The 25,812-nt window shown below is 42.0% G+C and overlaps 1 long non-coding RNA gene across 2 annotated transcripts in view; it reads left to right on the top strand.

Annotated features, from left to right (window-relative positions):
• LOC119542342 overlaps positions 1-25,812 on the top strand; it is a 77,333-nt gene that overhangs the window by 31,703 nt on the left and 19,818 nt on the right. The window lies entirely within an intron of this gene.

Here is a 25,812-nt window from a genome sequence, read left to right on the forward strand (position 1 = left end):
TAAACAATGTGACAGTGTTTATAATACAGCTAAGGGCATGCTGACGTTGTCACCCAGAAGAGGGGCTGATTCTGAGGGTGGAGGTGGAGGGATGTGTCTGGGAAGAGTTTACAGAGCAGGTGACACTGGAGACATTTTGGGGTGCAGAAGTCTCAGAAAAAGAAAGTGTGAAAAAACAGAACACAGAAAACAGGGCAAAGAGATCTTCCTCCATCTTAGGGGGTCAAGGCAGAGAAACATCAACAGGGCAAAGAGAAGACAACTGAGCACCATTTCACAGAAGCCAAGGGACGAGTGTGTTCTAGAAGAAGGGGCTTGGCAGCAGCACCAGAAGTTAAGGAGAGAGGAGCCCTGACAAATATCGTCAGAGCACATGATTGATTCTAGGGACCATTTTGCAAAGCAAATCACGCTGGAGACAAAGGTCAGGCTTTCCCACAGAAAGCACCTCTTAGGATTTTCTTGGCTGCTGTTTGGAATTCCTCAGTTGCATGATTTGAAATGATATTCTTTAATTTGGGGATTACAGATGTATTTAAAAGAATTTTTTAAAGTTTTTTTTTTTTTTTAAGGAGCATGTTTATTAATCAAGTTGAGGAGCACGGAACTAAAATTTTCTGAGCCAGGGGTTATCATGCAGTCTTCCTCTGGCCAGTAGGAGGCAGCACAACCTAAGGCTCCTGGTTAGGAGCCCCCTGGCTGACCGGGACTGGCCCAGGGGCGGCGGGAGCCACCCCTCGATTTCCTGCTGAGGTTTGCTTCTCTATATCCTGCAAAAGGTAGGAAGGGACATCTTCCAACAACTTCAAAATGTCAAATGCCATGGGGATGTTAGCCAGCATTGCAGAAATCACAGCAGAAAATAGCATAATTTTCTCCCTGGTGCACTGCTCTGGTCCTGAAATCTGAAAAGCTCAAAGTGTTATACAAATGAGTCTTGTTCCCAATTTTTTTTTTCCAAATGGGAAGTCTAGTATCTAAATTCACAAAAGAAACAAAATGTAAAGTAAGGGAAAGACACCTTGTCACTCTCCAGTCTATAGATGCAACTAAACTAAACCTGCTACCTGTAGGTATGAAAACACGGAAAAGCAAGAGTTTCTGGTGGCTTTTATTTCCATAGTATGTCCATAAAGCCCTAGAATAGTTTAAGATGATTATCCTACTCTTTGAGATCGATTACACCAGTAGTTTGATGCAAACACCGCATGTTACTACTTGCAATGGCTGTCTGGGTTTTCAAACGACTCCTCACACCCCCAAGTCAGCAGAGCAGAGGGGAGGAGCCCTCAGCTCTGGAGTCAGACAAAGCTGCAGCTGGAACAACAGCCTTCCCTCCAGCTGTGCAACCTCAGAAAGGTGGTCTGACCTCTCTGTTCTTCCCAGTACCAGGGATTGCACTGGTAATGGTAGTGCCAGCTTCGCACATGGGTTGGTGAGCATGAAACGAGATGATGCATTTGTAGCACTTAACTTAGGGCTGGCACAGAGTGGACACAATAAACATTTGGCATGTTAGCTGCTGGGGCCTTGGTCCCTAATCTGTAACATGACCCAGTGTATTGAATTAGAAATCTTCCAAATCTCCAATTCTATGATTCTTTGGGACCTGTTGAGATGATAAAACATCCTTTCATTTTGGTTTTGCTAAAAGCAACCTGCACAATTAAATACCTGAACAGAGGCAGCTCCTGCTAGTTGTGAGCATGTTAAAGCTGTCAGACTGAAGCAAGCCATATCCTTGCAGGAACTTGACTGCTTTGTTTCAATAAGTCAGCTCCTTTAGGAGGGGCTTTTCTGGGCAGGTGTCCTGAAGCCACCACACTTCACTAAACGGGACTCCAAGCAGCTCCAGGGAATTAATGAACTAAATTAAGCTTTGGGGCCCTCAATAAAGGAGAATAAATAGATAACCAGAACATGACTTTATGGGAAAAACAGTGCAGTGGTCACATGTGTCCAGAAACGCTGCACACTGGAATCTTCTCTTGGAGATTCATAAGGTGCTTTGATGTATTAAAAGCTTGGAGCAGTGCTAACAGAAATACAATATGTACATTTAAAATTTTCTAGTGGCCACATTTAAAAAAAAAGCAAAAAAGAGCAGATGAAATTGATTTTCATAATATATTTTACTTAACCCAGTAGACCCCCAAATAGTATCCTTTCAACATGCAATCAATGTAAAACATTTTTTTTTTTAACATATCTTTGTTGTGAAGCCCTTGAGAGCTGGTGTGTATTTTACACTGCCGTTTGGACTTGCCACACCGCAAGGGCTGAGTAGTGACGCTTGGCTGGTGGTCATCATATTGGACAGCACAGGTTCAGAGAATTCCTGCCATAGAGAGAATCCTTGAAAAGTCATCAAGAAGTTACCGTGAAGATAATGGAAAACAATGGAAAGTGTGGTTATGTTAAAGTAAACGCTAAGGTTGTCTTAGTTTGCCAGGGCTGCTATAACAACCACCATAGTCTGGCTGGTTTAAATGATAAGATTTTTCTTTTTTCTTTTTTTTTTTTTTTTTAATCTTCATTTTATTGAGATATATTCACATACCATGCAGTCATACAAAACAAATCGTACTTTCGATTGTTTACAGTACCATTACATACTGGTACATTCATCACCCAAATCAATCCCTGACACCTCATTAGCACATACACAAAAATAACAAGAATAATAATTAGAGTGAAAAAGAGCAATTGAAGTAAAAAAGAACACTGGGTACCTTTGTCTGTTTGTTTCCTTCCCCTATTTTTCTACTCATCCATCCATAAACTAGACAAAGTAGAGTGTGGTCCTTATGGCTTTCCCAATCCCATTGTCACCCCTCATAAGCTACATTTTTATACAACTGTCTTCGAGATTCATGGGTTCTGGGTTGTAGTTTGATAGTTTCAGGTATCCACCACCAGCTACCCCAATTCTTTACAACCTAAAAAGGGTTGTCTAAAGTGTGCGTAAGAGTGCCCACCAGAGTGACCTCTCGGCTCCTTTTGGAATCTCTCTGCCACTGAAGCTTATTTCATTTCCCTTCACATCCCCCTTTTGGTCAAGAAGATGTTCTCCGTCCCACGATGCCAGGTCTACATTCCTCCCCGGGAGTCATATTCCACGTTGCCAGGGAGATTCACTCCCCTGGGTGTCTGATCCCACATAGGGGGGAGGGCAGTGATTTCACCTTTCAAGTTGGCTTAGCTAGAGAGACAGGGCCACATCTGAGCAACAAAGAGGCATTCGGGAGGAGGCTCTTAGGCACAACCATAGGGAGGCCTAGCCTCTCCTTTGCAGCAACTGTCTTCCCAAGGGTAAAACCTGTGGTAGAGGGCTCAACCCATCAAACCACCAGTCCCCTATGTCTGTGGTCATGTTAGCAACCATGGAGGTGGGGTAGGCGAATACCCCTGCATTCTCCACAGGCTCCTCAAGGGGGCACTACATCTTTTTTTTTTCCTTGTTTTTCTTTTTTTTTTTTTAAACTTTCCCTTCTTTTTTAAATCAACTGTATGAAAAAAAAGTTAAAAAGAAAACAAACATACAATAAAAGAACATTTCAAAGAGACCATAACAAGGGAGTAAGAAAAAGACAACTAACCTAAGATAACTGCTTTACTTCCAACCTGTTCCTACTTTACCCCAACAAAGTTACCTAATATAGCAACATTTCTGTGAACTTGCTCCTACTATATCCATCAGAAATTAACAGACCATAGTCATTCCTGGGCATCCCCAGAACGTTAAATAGCTTATCTGTTCTTCTTGGATTATTGTTCCCCCTTCCTTAATTGCTCTCTACTGCTAGTTCCCCTACATTCTACATTATAAACCATTTGTTTTACATTTTTCAAAGTTCACATTAGTGGTAGCATATAATATTTCTCTTTTTGTGCCTGGCTTATTTCGCTCAGCATTATGTCTTCAAGGTTCATCCATGTTGTCATATGTTTCACGAGATCGTTCCTTCTTACTGCCGCGTAGTATTCCATCGTGTGTATATACCACATTTTATTTATCCACTCATCTGTTGAAGGACATTTGGGTTGTTTCCATCTCTTGGCAATTGTGAATAATGCTGCTATGAACATTGGCTTGCAGATATCTGTTCATGTCACTGCTTTCCGACCTTCCGGGTATATACCGAGAAGTGCAATCGCTGGATCGAATGGTAACTCTATATCTAGTTTTCTAAGGAACTGCCAGACTGACTTCCAGAGTGGCTGAACCATTATACAGTCCCACCAACAATGAATAAGAGTTCCAATTTCTCCACATCCCCTCCAGCATTTGTAGTTTCCTGTTTGTTTAATGGCAGCCATTCTAACCGGTGTTAGATGGTATCTCATTGTGGTCTTAATTTGCATCTCTCTAATAGCTAGTGAAGCTGAACATTTTTTCATGTGTTTCTTGGCCATTTGTATTTCCTCTTCAGAGAACTGTCTTTTCATATCTTTTGCCCATTTTATAATTGGGCTGTCTGTACTATTGTCATTCAGTTGTAGGATTTCTTTATATATGCAAGATATCAGTCTTTTGTCAGATACATGGTTTCCAAAAATTTTTTCCCATTGAGTTGGCTGCCTCTTTACCTTTTTTAGAAATTCCTTTGACGTGCAGAAACTTCTAAGCTTGAGGAGTTCCCATTTATCTATTTTCTCTTTTGTTGCTTGTGCTTTGGGTGTAAAGTCTAGGAAGTGGCCGCCTAATACAAGGTCTTGAAGATGTTTTCCTACATTATCTTCTAGGAGTTTTATGGTACTTTCTTTTATATTGAGATCTTTGGTCCATTTTGAGTTAATTTTTGTGTAGGGGGTGAGGTAGGGGTCCTCTTTCATTCTTTTGGATATGGATATCCAACTCTCCCAGCCCCATTTGTTGAAAAGACCATTATGACTCAGTTCAGTGACTTTGGGGGCCTTATCAAAGATCAGTCGGCCATAGATCTGAGGGTCTATCTCCGAATTCTCAATTCGATTCCATTGATCTATGTGTCTATCTTTGTGCCAGTACCATGCTGTTTTGGCAACTGTGGCTTTATAATAAGCTTCAAAGTCAGGGAGTGTAAGTCCTCCCACTTCGTTTTTCTTTTTTAGAGTGTCTTTAGCAATTCGAGGCATCTTCCCTTTCCAAATAAATTTGATAACTAGCTTTTCCAAGTCTGCAGAGTAGGTTGTTGGAATTTTGATTGGGATTGCATTGAATCTGTAGATGAGTTTGGGTAGAATTGACATCTTAATGACATTTAGTCTTCCTATCCATGAACATGGAATATTTTTCCATCTTTTAAGGTCCCCTTCTATTTCTTTTAGTAGAGTTATGTAGTTTTCTTTGTATAGGTCTTTACATCTTTGGTTAAGTTTATTCCTAGGTACTTGATTTTTTTAGTTGCTATTGAAAATGGTATCTTTTTCTTGAGTGTCTCTTCAGTTTGTTCATTTCTAGCATATAGAAACATTACTGACTTATCTGCATTAACCTTGTATCCCGCTACTTTGCTAAATTTGTTTATTAGCTCTAGTAGCTGTATCGTCGATTTCTCAGGGTTTTCTAGATATAAGATCATATCATCTGCAAACAATGACAGTTTTACTTCTTCTTTTCCAATTTGGATGCCTTTTATTTCTTTGTCTTGCCGGATTGCCCTGGCTAGCACTTCCAGCACAATGTTGAATAACAGTGGTGACAGCGGGCATCCTTGTCTTGTTCCTGATCTTAGAGGAAAGGCTTTCAGTCTCTCACCATTGAGTACTATGCTGGCTGTGGGTTTTTCATATATGCTCTTTGTCATGTTGAGGAAGTTTCCTTCAATTCCTACCTTTTGAAGTGTTTTTATCAAAAAGGGATGTTGGATTTTGTCAAATGCTTTTTCAGCATCTATTGATATGATCAATTGATTTTTCCCTTTTGACTTGTTAATGTGTTGTAATACATTGATTGATTTTCTTATGTTGAACCATCCTTGCATGCCTGGAATAAACCCCACTTGGTCATGGTGTATGATTTTTTTAATGTGTCTTTGGATTCGATTTGCAAGTATTTTGTTGAGGATTTTTGCATCTATATTCATTAGGGAGATTGGCCGGTAGTTTTCCTTTTTTGTAGCATCTTTGCCTGGTTTTGGTATTAGATTGATGTTAGCTTCATAAAATGAGTTAGGTAGTGTTCCATTTTCTTCAATGTTTTGAAAGAGTTTGAGTAAGATTGGTGTCAGTTCTTTCTGGAAAGTTTGGTAGAATTCCCCTGTGAAGCCATCTGGCCCTGGGCATTTATTTGTGGGAAGATTTTGATGACTGATTGGATCTCTTTGCTTGTGATGGGTTGGTTGAGGTCTTCTATTTCTTCTCTGGTCAGTCTAGGTTGTTCATATGTTTCCAGGAAATTGTCCATTTCCTCTACATTCTCCAGTTTGTTGCCATACAGTTGTTCATAGTATCCTCTTATAATTTTTTTAATTTCTTCAGGATCTGCAGTTATGTCACCTTTTTCATTCATTATTTTGTTTATATGGGTCTTCTCTCTTTTTGATTTTGTCAGTCTAGCTAGGGGCTTGTCAATCTTGTTGATCTTCTCAAAGAACCAACTTTTGGTGATATTTATCCTCTCTATTGTTTTTTTGTTCTCGATGTCATTTATTTCTGCTTTAATCCTTGTTATTTCTTTTCTTGTACTTGGTTTAGGATTGGTTTGCTGTTCATTTTCTAGCTTCTTCAGTTGATCCACTAGTTCTTTGATTTTGGCTCTTTCTTCCTTTTTAATATATGCATTTAGTGCTATAAATTTCCCCCTCAGCACTGCTTTTGCTGCATCCCATAGGTTTTGGTATGTTTTGTTCTCATTTTCATTCGTCTCTATATATTTAGCAATTTCTCTTGCTATTTCTTCTTTAACCCACTGATTGTTTAGGAGTGTGTTGTTTAATCTCCAGGTATTTGTGAATTTTCTAAGTCTCTGATGGTTATTGACTTCTAATTGTATTCCATTGTGGTCAGAGAATGTGCTTTGAATAATTTCAATCTTTTTAAATTTATTGAGGCTTGTTTTATGTCCCAGCATATGATCTATTCTGGAGAAAGTTCCATGAGCACTAGAAAAGTATGTGTATCCTGGTGATTTGGGATGTAATGTCCTGTAGATGTCTGTTAAATCTAATTCATTTATCAGATTGTTTAGGTTTTCAATTTCCTTATTGGTCTTCTGTCTGGTTGATCTATCTATAGTAGAGAGTGATGTGTTGAAGTCTCCCACAATTATTGTGGAAGCATCAATTGCTTCCTTTAGTTTTGCCAGTGTTTCTCTCATGTATTTTGTGGCACCTTGATTGGGTGCATAGACATTTACGATTGTTATTTCTTCTTGCTGAATTGCCCCTTTTATTAGTATGTAGTGGCCTTCTTTGTCTCTCAAAACATCCCTGCATTTGAAGTCTATTTTATCTGAGATTAATATTGCTACACCTGCTTTCTTTTGACTGTAGCTTGCATGAAATATTTTTTTCCATCCTTTCACTTTCAGTTTCTTTGTGTCCCTGTGTCTAAGATGAGTCTCTTGTATGCAACATATTGATGGTTCATTTTTTTTTGATCCATTCTGCGAATCTATATCTTTTAATTGGGGAGTTTAATCCATTTACATTCAACGTTATAATCGTGAAGGCATTTCTTGAATCAGCCATCTTATCCTTTGGTTTATGTTTGTCATATTTTTCCCCTCTGTCTATTAATATCCTTTATTGTACCCATACCGAATCTCTTTAGTACTGAACCTTTCTCCAAGTCTCTCTGTCCTGTCTTTGTTTCTCTGTCTGTAGGGCTCCCTTTAGTATCTCCAGTAGGGCAGGTCTCTTGTTAGCAAATTCTCTCAGCATTTGTTTGTCTGTGAAAAATTTAAGCTCTCCCTCAAATTTGAAGGAGAGCTTTGCTGGATAAAGTATTCTTGGCTGGAAATTTTTCTCACTCAGAATTTTAAATATATCGTGCCACTGCCTTCTTGCCTCCATGGTGGCTGCTGAGTAGTCACTACTTAGTCTTATGCTGTTTCCTTTGTATGTGGTGAATTGCTTTTCTCTTGCTGCTTTCAGAACTTGCTCCTTCTCTTCTGTGTTTGACAGTGTGATCAGTATATGTCTCGGAGTGGGTTTATTTGGATTTATTCTATTTGGGGTTCGCTGAGCATTTATGATTTGTGTATTTATGTTGTTTAGAAGATTTGGGAAGTTTTCCCCAACAATTTCTTTGAATACTCTTCCTAGACCTTTACCCTTTTCTTCCCCTTCTGGGACACCAATGAGTCTTATATTTGGACGTTTCATATTATCTATCATATCCCTGAGGTCCATTTCGATTTTTTTCAATTTTTTTTCCCCATTCTTTCTTTTATGCTTTCATTTTCCATTCTGTCATCTTCGAGGTCACTGATTCGTTGTTCAACTTCCTCTAGTCTTGTACTATGAGTGTCCAGAATCTTTTTAATTTGGTCAACAGTTTCTTTAATTTCCATAAGATCATCCATTTTTTTTTTATTTAGTCTTGCAATGTCTTCTTTATGCTCTTCTAGGGTCTTCTTGATTTCCTTTGTCTCCTGTACTATGGTCTCATTTTTCATCTTTAGTTCTTTGAGTAGCTGCTCTAGGTGCTGTGTCTCTTCTGATCTTTTGATTTGGGTGCTTGGGCTTGGGTTATCCATATCGTCTGTTTTTTTCATATGCTTTATAATTTTCTGTTGTTTTTGGCCTCGTGGCATTTGCTGAACTTGATAGGGTTCTTTTAGGATTTGTAGACCAATTGAAGTCCTTATCTCTAATTTATCAGATCTACAGCTTTGTGGAGTACACTTTCTCTAACTAACCAGCAGGTGGCGTCCACGAGCCACCTGTTCTCCACAAGCCAGTTCTCCCCTGCTTAGCCTTTTTGGTGAGTGGGGGAGTGAGTCTTGTGGGGCCCAATTGGTGTACCAAGCTTGCGTGTGTAGTTGGTGTTGCCTGCCCTGTATATGGGGCGTGTTTCTGGGCAGTCAGGGAGGGGTGGGTGGCTCTAACAATCAAATCTCCCTGGTGATCCTAGAGTTTTAAGGCTGCTGCAATCATCTAATCCTTCAGTTCAGTCCTGCCACAGTTTGTCTCTGCCACTGACCCACAAGTCCTTGGTATTGGCGTATGGCTCCTGAGACTTGCAAGTGGGCCCCTCTTCCAGGCCGTGCACCCCCTGGTCCTCTGTTGAGGGATGACTGTGCTATGTCACAGGTGAGTGCCATCCCCCCAGGGCAGTTCTGGGCTGCTGGGCTGTGTAGGGAGGCTCCCAGTCTGCTGAAATGATGGCTGAATGGGGCTTTGTTAATTCACACTGCTCTACCTTCCCAACTCTGGGACAATCAGCTGAGGTTGCAGGGAAGGCTAATGTCCACGCCCAGTTTTGTGGTGTGTGCCTGTTATTTGAAGCACTTCCGTCACACTGGGTTGTCTGGGGCAGCTCTGGGCTATGGGGCTGGCGATGGGCAGGAGTGTTTCCTGTCCACCAGGATGGTGGCTGTGAGCGGACACCCCCCTTTTCTTGGGAAGTTGTGGTGTTTAGTGAATTTTCTCAGCCACTGGATTATTGCGTTTTGTCTCAGAGCTCTCCTAGTTCTGCTCTTGACTTGACCTGCCCAAATTGCAAGTCTTTGAAGCTTTCTGTATTGGGCTTCTTAGAGTAATTGTTTTAGAAAAAGAAAAAAGGATTAAAAAAAAAAAAAAAAAAGGGCCCTCCTCAGAGATCTAATGGGTTATTGAAATGCTAAGAGACAAAGCAACCAGGGCTATTAAGGAAAGGTCCACAGGGCAGAGAGATCAGCTTTTCTTTGGGATTTGCATATGCACCTCAGGGCCTGAGCTCGGGCCTGAGCTCTGCCCTTCCCCTTTCTATGTTCACCAGAACTCCAAAAATCCTCCGCTTTTATTTTGGAATTTTTCGTGTTGTTATTTTTCTATTCCTGTCTCCTCTCTGCTGGGCTGGCTGCTCTCAGATTCTCTGGTGTCTGGTCTCCGTCTATCTATGGTTGGAGTTTGGATCAGCAGAATGAGTTTCCGATAAGGGCTGCCACTGCAGTTCTCCCTTCTCCTTCCCAGAGCTGACAGCCCCTCCTCCCACGGGACTGAGCCTGGCAGGGAGGGGCGTGGGTCCCCTGGCCGCAAAAACTTACAGATTTCGCTGATCTCAGCAGTTCCACATTTTCATGAGTGTTGTATGAAGTATGCCCAAAGTCAGATTGCTCTGTGGTGTCCAGTCCATGCAGTTCCTGGCTTTCTACCTACTTTCCTGGAGGAGTAACTAAAACATACAGCTCACCAGTCTGCCATCTTGCCCCTAAATGATAAGATTATATTGTCTCACCGAGTTGGAGGCTAGGGTCCAGCATCGGGTTGTTGGCTGGCCATGCTTTCTCCGAGGTCTGTAGGGTTCTGCCTCCATCACATGGCTGTCCATCTCCCTGTCTGTCTCCCCTTGTGTGTCCAAATTTCCTCTCCTTATAAGGACTTATAAGGACTCCGGCATACTGGATTAAAGCTACCTCGATCCGGTTTGGCCTTACCTTAAACCAGAAGATCCTATTTACAAATGGGTTCAGCTTCATAGGACCAGGGATAAGGGCTTGACATGTCTTTGTGGGGTACATGATTCGGTCCATAGCAAAGATGCTAGAGGAGGGTCTGCCCAGGAAAATGCCCAATTGACAATAAAGTTAAGTTGGGATTAAAATGGACTCTGCTAAGCAAAAATAAAAACTCACTAAGAGTTAATGGACACGTCAGCATTTTCCTTTATATCCCATGCAGTGATCAGCAGAAGTGCTTTGGTTTAGACCCGGAGGGTACAGTCTTGTGATTACCTGTTGCTCTGAATTCTGGCTGAGCTGTTGCTTCTGGGTATCTGTAGCGGTTGATGGTAGGGGAGGCTGTGGAGTGTTGAGTAGGATTTTTTTATTTTTTAATCTGCAAATGAGGTAAATTAAAGCAACTCCTTTTTGAACTCTTTGGTAAAGGATAATTTTAGCTCTCTGTCTTGTCCTATTTTTTCTGGTTTCCAAACTTTTCATTGGTTTGCATGCTGACATTCTCCTCATTCTCTATCTCAACTTCCCCACCTTTGTTTCTGCTTTGGGTCAGCTTTCTTCTCCCAAACAGAAGAAAGGAAGATTTTATGTTTACAGCTCGTATTAAACAAACTTGAAATATTTGTTCCCTGTGATGGTTTGGAGCTACATACCCCAGAAAAAAAAAATGTTCCTAAATTTAATCCATTCCTGTGGGTGTGAACCCATTGTAAATAGGACCTTCTGTTGAGGTTACTTCAGATAAGGTGTGGCTTGGGATGGGTCTTAATCCTATTACTAAAGGACATATAGGGAAGTCACACAGAGAGAAAGATCAAAAGGAATCCTGAAGCAGTGGGGAGAGGCCAGGAGAGGCCCCCATGTGCATTGTCATGTAACAGAGGAGCCCAGGACCAAGGATTGTTGGCAGCCAGACCCAGTTGCCGGTCTTTGGGAATAAAGCATTGCCTTATTCATAAGATTTGGTCATCAAATCTCCTAGCTTCAAAACTGAAGTCAAGAGATTCCCATGGTATAAGCCAACCCACTACTTGGTATTTGCTTTAGCAATGAGGAAACTACAACATTACCCTCCTAACCTGTTCTGAAACACTCTCCCCTGCCTCTGTAAAACGTCTTAGGATCCTGCATATTAGTCAACATGGCTCTTCACCAGCATTGTTCAATCGCACCATGAACCACGATTATGAGTCACAAGACTGTTCTCTAAACAGTACTGATTGTTGTTCTGTGTTCTGTGTAGTTGGAGAGAGGATAGCATGACTGTAATCAGAGATATGACTTCTTTCAGGAGAATGTCCAACTGACCACAACACTCATCAGAAGGATGCTTGTTTTTCCCTGTCAAGTATTACTCTTGATCAAAGACTGTTAACAATATAAAAGTTAAATCCCCTCTAGGGTTCCTGAATGGGCATCTCTTATCGTTAAGAAATGAGGGCATGTAATTATTCCATCCAGGTTCAAAGACACTTGATGCAAGCGGATGCATCTCCTATGGGCGTTGGGAAGTTCTGCCTTCCTGAGTTACCTTCTCAGTGGGCAGTGTGATGTGCCCACACCAGCCATGCCTTTGCTTCTCCTGGAAAGCGACGAACACTGTCTGGACTCGGAGATCCTGCTTTATGTCAACACTTAGAGCGTCTGGTCTGCTTCCTGAGACTTCTGTGTTCATCCAGGCAACAGAGTTGGAACCACATGCTTTAGATAAGTTTTTGGCAAGTAAGACTGCCTGAAGCCAGGATTTCTCTTCTCCTTTCCTTTTTTAGCTGTGGGAAAAACATATGCATATTTTGTGGATTGCACTTTTCAAAAGTCACTTTGGGTTTTGCTGCCTGAGACAACTTCTAAGGTAAACGATGCTGATTTTGGTTACTTTAACTCCTGGAGTTGAGGCCATTTCATTTCTACAATGAGAAAAGAAAGGAGGGCAGGAAAAGTGGCCTGTAAAGAGTGAGAGGCAGTGTAGGGCTGGTGCCTGTGTTTTCCTGCCACCATCTCCTGCTGTTCCCCAGCCTTGGCCGCTCCTGCCTGCTGAACTTTGCTCTAAGAAGAGAACTTGATAAAAGTAATTTATACAACAGAATTTTTGAGATATTGTATCTCATTTTACATCCCCACAGCATATGTATGAGGGTTCCAATTTCTCCACATCCTTGCCAACACTTGTTTTAATTATTTTTGTATAATAAAGCCATCTCAGTGAGTGTGAAGTGCTACCTCATCATGGTTTTGATGTGCATTTCCCTAATGGCTAACGATGTTGAGCATCTTTTTGTGGGCTTATTGGTGATTTGCATATCTTCTTTGGAGAAACGTCTATTAAAGGCTTTTGCCTACTTTTAAAATTGGATTATTTGTCATTTTATTGTTGAGTTGTATTTATTCTTTATACATTCTGGATACTAGACCTTTCTCAGATACATGATTTGCAAATCTTTTCACTTTCTTGATACTGTCCTTTGAAGCACAAAAATTTTTAATTTGATGAAATCCAATAATCTATCTTTTCTTTGGTGGCTGGTGTTTAGGATATTTTAAAGCCTATGTCACCTGTGCCGGTTTGAATGTATTATGTCCCCCAAACGCCATTATCTTTGATGTAATCTTGTGTGGGCGGACCTATCAGTGTTAATTAGACTGTAATTCTTTGAAGGTTTCCATGGAATGTGCCCCACCCAACTGTGGGTGATAACTCTCATAATTTCCATGGAGGTGTGGCTCCACCCATTCAGGGTGGGCATTGATCAGTAGAGCCATGTAAATGGGCTGACAAACAGAAGGAACTCGGTGCAGCTGCAGCTGTGAGTGATGTTTTGAAGAGGAGCTACAGCCAAGAGGGACACTTTGAAGAAAGCACAGAAGCTGCAGATGAGAGACAGTTTGAAAACGGGCGTTGAAAGCAGACCCTTCCTCTGGAGAAGCTAAGAGAGGACAAATATCCCAAGTGCAACTGAGAGTGACATTTTTGAGGAACTGCAGCCTAGAAAGGAACGTCCTGGGAGAAAGCCATTTTGAAACCAGAACTTTGGAGCAGATGCCAGCCACATGCCTTCCCAGCTAACAGAGGTTTTCTGGACATCATTGGCCATCCTCCAGTGAAGGTACCTGATTGCTGATGTGTTACCTTGGACACTTTATGGCCTTAAAACTGTAACTGTGTAACCAAATAAACCCCCTTTTTATAAAAGCCAATCCGTCTCTGGTGTTTTGCATTCTGGCAGCATTAGCAAACTAGAACATCACCTCTTTGAGTGTAATTACAATTTATGCCTTAGCTTTATTTTATTTTATTTTATTTTATTTTTTTAGACTTCTTATCCATGAACATGGAATATCTTTCCACCTATTGAGGTCTTCTTTGATTTCTTTTGACAAAGGTTCTTTACATCCTTGGTTAACTTTATTCATTAATATTTGATTCTTTTAGTTGCTATTGTGAATGGAATTTTATACTTAATTGCCTCCTTAGTTAGTTCATGACTAGTGTATAGAAACACTACTGATTTTTGCTCTTTAATCTTGTATCCCACCATTTTTAATGCAATTTTATTGAGATATATTCACATACCATACAGTCATCCGAAGTGTACAATCACTTGTTCACAGTATCATCACACAGTTGTGCATTCATCACCACAATCGATGTTTTGAACATTTTCATTACTCCAAAAATAATAAGAATAAAAATAAAAATAAAAATAAAAAAGAACACCCAAAGCATCTCATACTCCTTTCCCCTCTATTATTCATCTACTTTTTTGTCCTCCTTTTTTCTACTCATTTGTCCATACACTGGATAAAGGTAGTTTGAGCCACCAGGTTTTCACAATCACACAGTCACACCATATGAGCTATGTAGTTATACAATTGTCTGTCAATAAACGTTTTAAAACTGGTTATTTAGAAAAATATCAATTTATGTTCTCATCTCATACTGTATATCAAAATTAATTCAAGCTTCATTAAAAAGTTTAGTATAAGAGAAAAACAAAACATAAAAATTAGGAGATAATATAGACAAAACTATATTTTCTGATTTTTTGGAGCAACAGAATTTCTTATAAACTGCTGTTGGCATTTTAAATTGATACAATCATTTAGGAAAGCAACCTATCCATATTTTGTGAAGTTGAAGAAGCACATATCTTGCCACCCAATTCTGCTGCTAGATATACACACTAGTGAAACTCTTTCAGCATGCAAATAGATAAACGTAGGAATGTCCTCAGCACCGTTGCTTGAAACAGTTAAACACTGGAAACAATACAAATATCAAAAATCAAGAGGATGAATAAATAAATTGCAGAACATTTATATGTGGAATGCTATACAGCAGTGAAAGTGAATGACCTAGCGTATCTGTATCTACATGGTTTATTATTTTTTAATTCAATTTTATTGAGATACATTCAAATACCATGCAGCCATACAAAGGGTACATTCAGTTGTTCACAATACCATTATATAGTTGTGTGTTTATCACCAAAATTAATTTTTAAACATTTTCATTACCACACACAAAAATAATAAGAATAAAAATTGAAGGGAAAAAGAACAATTAAAGTAAAAAAGAACACTGGGTGACTTTTTTTTTCCCCCCATTTTTCTACTTATCCATCCATATACTGGACAAAGGGGAGTGTGGTCCATACGGCTTTCCCAATCACATTGTCACCCCTCATAAGCTACATTTTTATACAATTGTCTTCAAGATTCAAGGGTTCTGGGCTGTAGTTTGATAGTTTCAGGTATTTACTGCTAGCTATTCCAATTCATTAGAACCTAAAAAGGGTTATCTATATTGTGCGTAAGAGTGCCCACCAGAGTGACCTCTCGGCTCCTTTTGGAATCTCTCTGCCACTGAAGCTTATTTCATTTCCTTTCACATCCCCCTTTTGGTCAAGAAGATGTTCTCCATCCCATGATGCCGGGTCTAGATTCCTCCCCAGGAGTCATATTCCATGTTGCCAGGGAGATTCACTCCCCTGGGTGTCTGATCCCACGTAGGGGGGAGGGCAGTGATTTCACCTGCCAAGTTATATGCATTAGCTTTAATTATAGAATGGAAGTCCTGGCCTTCTGTTAAAATAGTGTCAAGTAGCTAAGGCTTTTGAGGGGCAGGGAGACCACTTAATCTGCTTATGTGTTAGAAGATACCAGGTCACAGGTCTGTATTGTGGTGGGTACTTATATCTACCTACCTACACACACACACACGCACACCCCAGCACCACTTGGGGTCTGACACATATGACACCAGACTGAAGACAAAGCAGGCTGCAGGCTAGAATCAAAATAAAGTGTGAAAACACCAGCCCCCACGCCTGGTAGCCCACCTCCATTACCGTCCTTCCCAGTCCAGACTGGACGTGATGTTCCTGAGTAAGTGCCTCCTGCCCGCCCACCGTTGCCAGGTAAATTCCTTGATGGGGACCATCCACATCACCGTTTCCTCCTCCCAGGGGCCCCCCAGGACTCCCAGCCCCAGCTCCCAGGCGGTCCCTGCAGAGAAGACCTGAGTCCGACCTGCAACCAACTGTCCTTCTGAGACACGTGTTGTCTTCTGCTTTGGACACTCCTGAACCCACATCCTCTTTGAAAATGTCAAACTTGGGGGGCTGGGACCGTCTTCACCTCCTGCTATTTCAGATACCAGCGCTTGAACACGGGCAGGTCCCAGTGAACATGTTGTCTTAGCTGAACATCTGCCAACCCACTCTGAACTTAGAGCCACTTGACTTAGCACTTCGAAGGGGACGAGGGAGCTGAATGATCCTTACACATTTGCCAAATAGACCTTAAACTTAATGAGTCTATGGGCATTTTAAAATCGCAACAAGATAGGACTAAAACTCTTAAGTAATAGGATAATAGTTTCACATTGTAAGCCGCTTAGATCCATTAAAGAAACAATGCAAAAATTAAGCTCTAAATTAGAACAGTATGTTATCAGAGGACACAATATGATATCTAAATTCTTGGAAGAAAAGGGCTGAGTACATCCATGACCTGAAATGCATTGGACGCAACGTCTGGTTGGTAGCAGGCACCCAACAAATAGTTCTTGAAGACATGACCTCAAGGACCCCAGCAATTAATCTTTTGGTTAAAGTAGTGGGAAGAGGTCCAGCAAGCCTGGGATTGAGCTCAATTTTGTGACCCTGGTGCTGGCTTGGCTCATGGGTGAGGGGCATGTGCAAGCCACTGGGTCTGGTATGCTCTCTCTCCAAATTGAGGAGATATTCACATAACATAAGTGTAGCCATTTTAAAGTGTGAAATTGAGCAACGGTTATGCATTCTCAGTGTTGTACAACCACCTCCATCTAGTTCCAAAACATTTTCATCATCCCGAAAGGAAACCCTGTGCCCCTAGTCACTTCCTGGTTCTCTCTCCCCTGCCCCCAGCCCCTGGCAACCATTAAACTACTTTCTGTCTCTATGAATTTGCCTATTTTGCCTTATATAAGTGGAATCATACAGTCTTTGTCCTTTTGTGTCTGTCTTGTTTCACTCAACATAATGTGTTCAAGGTTCATCCACGTTGTTGCATGTGTCGGCACTTTGTTCCTTTTCATGGCTGAGTAAGATTCCACTGCATGGCCCTCCCAATATTTTTTAGGTCAGGTTAAGTTAGTTATTTACTATAATAGCTAATAGACCATGAGTGCCTAGCAAGCCCTCACTGCTTTCCGTAACCAGGGCCTGACACTAACAGGATGGTCGAATCCGTCACCTTAGTCAAAGTCAACTCTAATGACATAACATCAAGCTGTTCCAATTTAATTCTGCTCAAATTTCATCACAAAACTCAGGTACTATGAGGGATTAATGGCACAAGGGACCAGATCCAAGCAAAGTGTCTGTTTTCGTGTTGCGGCATGTCCACTGCCGCCTTTGTGGAAGCTGTCAGCCTACTGCCACCATCAGCAAAAACAGCCACACAGACTGCCCACTGCCCCGGGGAGAAAACACTCCCTGCCCTGCAGCTGTTCCAACTCTAAATATTTGCAATTCTGCAAGTCCTTCATTGACCATTTGTCCAGATGTGCTCAAATTCGAGTCACACTGGAACATTTGGGGAAAATCTAAATTGTTTGAGAAAAGTCAGCTGGGGGTGGGTTCAGGAGCACCCTTTAGGGCAGAGAGAAGGGGCTGTGGCTTCTATTCCTTGGCACTCTGGAGACCTGCTGCAGGGGAGTTCTCGAAAGAAAGCTTGTGGGGTCTGGATAGCCTAGGGGGTGGGCTCCAGTCACTAGTTACAAGACCCCAGTGCTCTTGTGCCTTTCACTGCTTCATTTCCTTCTGTCTTCCTCATGGGATAGTGGGAAAATTTAAGGAAAAGAAACCAAGAGGGTAGCAGCAGAAAAGGTTATGGGACTTCAGTGGCAACCATAAGAATGAGCTGGGGAGGGAAAAAATGCGAGCTTACAGAGGCGCACGAGGTGGTGGAGTCATTGGAGATCAGGCTAGAGAAGGGAAAGGCTGGCCTTGCACACACACAGTCTCCTCATCTGCAGAATGGAGTGGTAGAAAACGTCAGCATTGCTGGCCTTGGTGGTGATGCATGCACCTATGACAGCACTGGAAGACTCAGAGGGGCACCTCGTTTTTCCCTTGGAGACAAGGGTGCTTCCTGGAAACTCAGTTCAGTGCTCTGGCATCCTGGGAATACGCTGAGGCGACTTTTGTGACAAGAGTCCAGTGGAATTGACTCAACGACCTGTTGACCGATTGGCTGACCCACATGCCAGCAGGACTCGTTGAGCTGGCAGTGGACAACTTTGTCCTAGAGAACTTTAGTCACAGACTCAGGACAGAAAGGGCATAGAAAACAGTCAGATGTTGAAGTGGGACTTGGGAAAAGAGAGGGAAAATTGTGCTTCTTGAGAAGGGTAAGAGATACAAGGTGGTATGATGATTAGTTCCCCTCATTTTCCATAAGGAAAAAGAAACTTGCCAAAGGGAAAGGAGACTTATATGAGTTGTTGGTTCATTTGAAGAGAACTGATGGCTAAGTCATTGAGAAAAGATATCTTGTCATCTGAAAATCATTCCAATGAAGGAATTTTCTTTTGAGAATTTAGATGACCAGGTCTTGATTGTAGTACCAAAGGACACATTTGTGAAATTTGGTTCCCTTAGAATGAGTGCTCTAGTAAGTCTTAAGCAAGGAGAATATATGACATGCTTTAAAATATCTGCAAATAAAATAGGAGACTTTGATTTAATTTTCCAATTGCATGACCAAACAGGACGTGAACAAGTGCTTTTACACCTGAAATAAGATAAAATGGTCACAAAAGATGCTATTTTAGCATGTCTAATAAGAGACTCCAATGCCAGCCAAGCAAAATACGGAGCCAAATTGGGGTAAGCTGGAGTGTGATCCTCCCACTTTTGGGGGAGCAGAGTGAGTTACCAGGTGACTGAGTAGAGCTGGGCTGGCAGCACACCTTGTAAAACACAGGACTAGCAAGCATTTGAATGTGGGCCTGCTGACCCTGCCAGCTCGGGGTGCAGGCTGGGGTAATTCTGTAAGGGGGTAAAATAGCATCCCTGCAACTTGTGGGGTGAAAGACAGTTTCTGTTTGCCCAGGATTGGAGGAGGAGAAGAGCACTGAGGTGGCTGGCACCATTAAGACTAGCACAGGAAGAAAAGGAAAGAACTGCGGAGTGTGACACAGATGCAAAAGGGAAAGCTTGGTCAGCTAAGAAGAAGGGGAGAAAAGGGAAAAGAAAAATGCGTTGTCACGGGCAATTGGGGGAAGAAATGAAAAAGAACTAAGAATCAGTGAAAAACAGTCATTTCCATTCTTTATCAGCGAGCATTTGAGCCAGGGTTGGGGCACATAAAGGAATCCAGGGCTGGTTGCCAAAGACGGGAGTTGAGAGTTGTAAGAAGAGTTCAGAAGTTCAGGAAAATAAAAAAGAGGATTATCGTTCAAGGGTTCTCTGAACCAGAGAAAAGGTGAAATGACAGGAAGCCTGGGGGTGGCTATGTGGGGGTGGGGGTGGGCAGCAAGAAGCCAGGGGATGGGTGAGAGAGGATGAACTTGCAACAAGGTGAAGGTAAAGAGACAGCAGAGAACATTGTATAGGGCACAACCTGCTGGCCTTCCTCCTCTCGCACATCTGGTCAACCACACAAGCTCTTCAAAGACCAGACTAAAGTTGAAGGGGAAAGAAGGTGTTCCTGGAAATGTTCCATTTTCCCACCCTGGCAGAGAAAATGCCTCCCGCCGTGGCATTGTATCAAGTTTTTGTTAAAGAGGTTGAAGTGCACAATAGGTGTATTATGTATGTGCAGATGTTTTTATGTCTTAAATCGAGCCACTCCAGGTTTGGGGAGGAGCTCAGGAGCCTGGGTGTACCCGGAAGGCAGAGAGAGGCGGAGACGGTGACGTCTTCTCCCTTTGCAGGATGAGGAGGGCGGTGGGAGGTCATGACAAAGATGCAGAGGTTGTAAGAAGGTGAAGGCAAGGCAAATTAGAGAACTAAATTATTACACAGACAGGAGACAAATCTACAGGAAAATATTAACAGAAAGGAGGAGAGAGAGCTGTTTGAATGATGGTGGGGAAGAGACAGATGAAGACAGACACACACCCGGAGTACAGTCCTGGCAGGAATGGCCAGCCAGGTCCTGTCCAAAGCATGAAGGACCATTGAGGGAAGGGAAAGGAACGTATTGGTTCAAATCAGGATAAGTCAAACTAATGACAGGAAGTAGAAAAAATATAATTTTTGTTGTACTTTGTGGTTTTGAAAATGATGCATTAAGTTGATGCAGATAGGAGGAAATATTTAGAGTTTAGAGGCCATAAAGACAGCCTGCAAGCCAAGAAAGAAGACAAAGACTGTGTTTCCAGTTCAGATGGATTTCCTGTTGTTTTTTTAAAAAAAAGAATTTTCAATATTTGGTCATACATTTCCGAGGTACTTTTGGAAATTTGAAATGACTAAGCATAAAGAGACTCCGAAATCATTAAAAATTTTTTTCATATATTTGCTTTATTTCTATCAATCTCTCTCCCTGTACACATGAACACACACACTCATTCACACACTCACACACCACGCACACTTGTACACACACTCATGATACACATTCCTGCACATACATACCCACTCCACTCACTCAGACTCACAGAGACACGCATCTATTTTTCCCGAAACATTTGTAGACATCATGTCACTCCAGGACACATTTCCTGAGAGGAAGACATTTTCCTACCAGCCCACAAAGCCATTATCACACCTGAGAAAATTAAGAATAATTCCATAATATCTACCAGGCAGTCCATATTTACCTGTCAGCAATGCCAAGGATATCTTTTACAGTTGTTTGTTTAAAGCAAGAATCCAATTAACATTCGCCCAGTGCATTTGGCTGTTTTGCTTCTTGTGGGGCCATAGTTTTTTTAGCCCCACCTCAGCATTTTTTGACAGGAAGAAAATGCAGGTAGAAATGAGGTGATTTGCCCAAAGCTGACCCTCAGCTTTATGTAAGTAGGATTTCTGTAATTAAGTTACCTTTACATTTAAACGTAATTTTAAAGTGATAAGTATCAAAGATGGCATCCTCGCACAGGAATTACTCCTCCTTTTTAGTAAATCCTGAGCCCTTGCCGTGTACTGAATAGCCCCTGGATATCTGCACATCAAGCAAACAAGAAGTACTGACTGCGTGACCAAGTGAACATAGCTAAGACCAGATTTAATGGGAAAAACAATTCTTTCTTTGTCTCCTTTTTTATTGGTAAATGCTCTGAAGATGTTTTGGGCTTTATTTACCAGTCTTTATGAAAAACGGGCTTTATTTACCTTTGACTTCCCAGGACTTAGCATTTACGATGGGAATACATGGAGGTCTTTGGAAAATCCATTCATTGAGCAAATAATTCCTGAATACATTCTGTGTACCAGGTGCTGCCCCCGAGATAGGGGAGAGAGGCAGATACACAGGGGATTTTTGCTCTGCTTGATGAGTGTGACCCACTGCGGGTGAATGTGAGAGGAGAGTCACCTCACACAGGCTTGGAAGGGGCAGGTCAGGCTCCCAGGAGGAGCGCCATTTAGGATAAGACCAAAAGTGGAGAAGAATTCATTTTGCTGAATGGAACAGGTGAATATTCTTTTAAGTAGGTTGAAGTCACAGGGCAAAGGCAACTATTTCTGTAGACCTTGCTTTTGGAATTGGCAAACCATAGCAAGACTTCGGGAGCTGCAAGAAGCTGGTGACAGAGGTAGTCTGCTGGGAAAAGGGAGGGACTGGGGCAGGGAAGGGAACCCTTTTTACCTCTGTAATTATCTACTAATTAAAAAAAATATATGGTCTAGACCTCAGGTCACTGCAGTGAACAGAGATACAAGCCCAGCATCCTTCGGTTTAGCAAAGTTTGAGGAGGCAGTGAAGCCAATAGTGGTTTCAATTTTTAAAAGAAAACCTCCGTAAACTGAAATGGGGGAGAAAACCTGAGAAAAAGAAGAGGGGAAAAGAGGATGCTGGGAAGTATAGCAAATGCTCCTCCGAAGCAGTGTTTGTTGGATCCGTGCATTCGGTCCTTGGTTTTATAGAGTTGCACTTCACAATATCAACTGGAAAAAGGGGCGGTTTTGATGAGGAAGTTTTTCTTAAGCTTTTTATTTTGAAATAATTTCCATCTTACAGGACAGTTGCAAAAATAATGCAAACCCCGTGCAAAGAACTCCAACATACCCTGCCCCACCCCCACCAGATACCCAGATCCACCAGTGTTAACATTTTGCCAACTTGGCTATATCATTCTTTCTATATATCCATCTATCTATCTATGATGAGGAATTTTTTTAAAGGGCAACTTGCCTAATAGGTTTACAAAAGCATCAAGTTCTTGCTTCTAAGAGTGTTCAGATGAGGTTTTCTTTTAATCGAGTCCTTTATCTGTACTTTTTTATTTGTATCAGGGTGGCACATTAAAGAAACTTTAAGTCTTATTCCAACCCCAGCCCTGCTCTGAAAAGGAGTTGTAGTCCCAAGCAAGGGGTGTGCATTTTTAAAAATTCAGTTTTATTGAGATATATTCACATACCATACAATCATCCATGGTGTACAGTCATCTGTTCACAGTACCATCATATAGTTGTGCATTCACCACCACAAATCAATTTTTGAACACTTTCATTACTAAAAAAAAATAAATAAAAATAATAAGATAGAACACCCCAAACATCCCATTCCCCCATCTCCCCCTATTATTCTTTTAATTTTTGTCCCCATTTTTCTACTCATCTGTCCATACACTGAAGGGGCTTGCATTTAGTTCGTTAGCTCTGTGAACTTGGGAAAGTTGTTCCATTTCTCTAAATTGCAATTTCTTTATCAGGGAGACAGGGGTGATAACAGCCACCTGGCAGGTGTGTTTTCAGGACTGCGATGATATAGGTGAAGCATAACGGACGAGCAGGGAAGTGGGAGCTAATGGCCTCATCTCGTATCATCTCTGCCAGGTGGGATGGCCTGGTTTTTAGGATGTGTTGGTGTCAGCGGGTAGACAGGGCTCTGCTGCCAGTCTCCGGGCTTTTGGAAAAGAGACAGGAAAAGTGCAACCGCTCCCTGGATCAACCAGAAATTCCTGATTGTCTTCCAGTTTCTTAGCAGTCTTCATCAGGAGAAAACTAAGGCCTGTGTTATGGGATCTGGGTAACCAAAAAGTGAAACTCACTATAGGGCAGTGGTAAGATGGCAATGAATCAGCAAAGGTGGAGGGTGGGGGGTACTCCTCAAGGGGAAAGTAGACACATAAAGAGAGGTACAAGGGGCTGTGTCAGTTAGGTTCATGTGTCAGCTTGGCCAGGTGATGGTGCCCAGGAATCTGGTCAAGCAAGCACCAGCCTGTTACTGCAAGGACAACTGTGGCTGGTTAATGAACCAGAAGGCTGGTTTATTAAATCGTCAGTCAATTGCATCTGTGGCTGATCACATGAACGAAGGGAGTGTCTTCCTCACTGAGATAATTCATTCAGCTGGATTTAATCCAATCCACTGAAAACTTTTAAGGGGGAAGAGAGAATTTTCATTTCTTCTCCAGCCAGCCAGCCTCTCCTCGGGAGTTCATTGAGAAACTTCATCAGAGTTGCCAGCTTGTGGTCTGCCCTACGGAATTTGGATCGTGCATCCTCATAGTTGTGTGAGACACTTTTATAATATCTCACATTTACAGATATCTCCTGCAGGTTCTGTTTCCCTAGAGAACCCTGATGAATAGAGGGGCCATTATGAATTGGGAGTGGGAGAAAGGAAAGGTCTGCAGAAGGAAATTTGCATTGTCTAAGGTATGAATGGAAAAAGCCCATTCCAGTGCAGCAGAGAAAACACAGGACTGTTGAATGCCCATGATTAATGCTGTTTTAGGAAGAATTAGGAAAAGTCTGGGGTGAATGAGAAGTCAAAAAAAAAAAAAAATAGAAAATTATGTGAACGTGTAGTTTCTAAGGTGAATCAAGTGGAGAAACCACTTCCCTGGTAAAGAATCCCCTTGGCCTGGTGTTCAAACCTTCTGGAGTCTGATCCAAATGCACCTGTCCATCCTTGACTGTCACTACCCTAAATCAATGAAGTCATTGAACGAGCCTGTTCTGGTTTGCTAGAGCTTCACTGAAGAACAGCCAATGGTGTCCGGAACACCTCTGTCAGCTGAGAAGGCATGTGGCTGGTGTCTTCCTGTCCTTTGCTCCCAAGTTGTGTTTCAAAATGGCTTTCTCCAAAATGTCACTAGGCTTCTGCCTTAGCTCCTCGGTCTCAGCTCCTGTGTGTTCTTGCTTCTTTCTCTTAGGCATTTCTCTCTAATGTTTGGGGGTCCTCTCTTAGCTTCTCCGGGGCAAACTCCGGGCTTCATCTCTTAGCTTAGCATCTCCAAATGTCCTTCTGTCTGCATCTCCAAGCATCTCTCAGCATCATAAGCATCTGTGTCAGCTCTTGAGTTCTCTTAAATGCTCCAGTGAAGTAATCAAGCCCCACCCTGAATGTGTGGAGTCTACACCTCCATGGAAATAATTACATCAAAGGTCTCACACACAGCTGAGTGAGTCACATCTCCTTGGACACGCTCAATCACAAGGTCACACCCTAATCAAGACTAATAAGTCTGGCCCCCACAAGATTACATTAAAGCATCTGTTTACTTGAGCCTTTTGGAGAGCAGACACAGACCCAGGCATTTGGAGATGCTAAGCTAAGAGATGAAGCCCAGAGTTTTCCTTGGAGAAGCAAGTGAGAACCCACAGACACTTAAGGAGAAAGCCACTGGAATCAGAAGCTGAACGCAATGCAACCCAGGAGCAAAGGACCAGCAGACACCAGCCACATGCCTTCACAGCTGACAGAGGTGTTTCAGACACCGTTGGCCTTTTCCTGTGAGAAGGCATTAACACCTTGTTGTATTGCACTTGCTTTATTGCGCTTTGCAGATATTGCATTTTTTACAAATTGAAGGTTTGCGGCAATCCTGTGCCGAGCAAGTCTACTGGTGCCATTTTCCAACAGCATGTGCTCACCCCATGTCTGTGTCACATTTTAATTAAGTGGTCTGGAACCAAACCCACAATGTCTCCAAGGTATGCCTGGTAATTTCCAGTTTTCTTTTTTCCTGAGCTCCAATTTTATATTTTCTATTCTTATCATGAACTTGACTTGTCATCTCCAATAATTTAAAGAATTAAAAAATAAATGTAATTGTTTAAAAAAAAAGAGATTGCATTAAAGAACATGGCTTTTCTGGGGGACATAATATATCCAAACTGGCACAGTTCCGGGCCTGTCCTGGGTGAGATACCAAAAGAAGGAAGGCAGGCTCTGCTTTGCAGTGGTGCAGTGGGCAGGCCTCCTCCTCCAGGTGCCCCAGGCTGTCTTAGAAGACACTGCTCAGGCTCTCCTGGACATCTTTGTTCGTACCATCAAGAAGCGAGAAAAGCATGAAATAACTCTCAAATAGCACGTGTAATGAAGGCATTTCAGAAATTGCCCTGCATGAAGGGCGATATTGATTGTCATCACTGCCACACATTTGTTATTATTTGGGGAGTCAGGAAAGGATGTGCAGCGTCGGAGCTGGAAAAGCATGAGAACTTGAGAGTGGGAGTATTGAGTAAGCATCTTGTATAGCAGGCTTTGCTATGTTGGGAATGGGGGGTAATAATTGGGTGACAAACCCAGAGAGGCTGATTTGGAGAGGAGCCTCTGTA

The sequence above is a fragment of the Choloepus didactylus genome, chromosome 8 (assembly GCF_015220235.1).
Source record: "Choloepus didactylus isolate mChoDid1 chromosome 8, mChoDid1.pri, whole genome shotgun sequence".
Taxonomy (NCBI): Eukaryota; Metazoa; Chordata; class Mammalia; order Pilosa; family Megalonychidae; genus Choloepus; species Choloepus didactylus.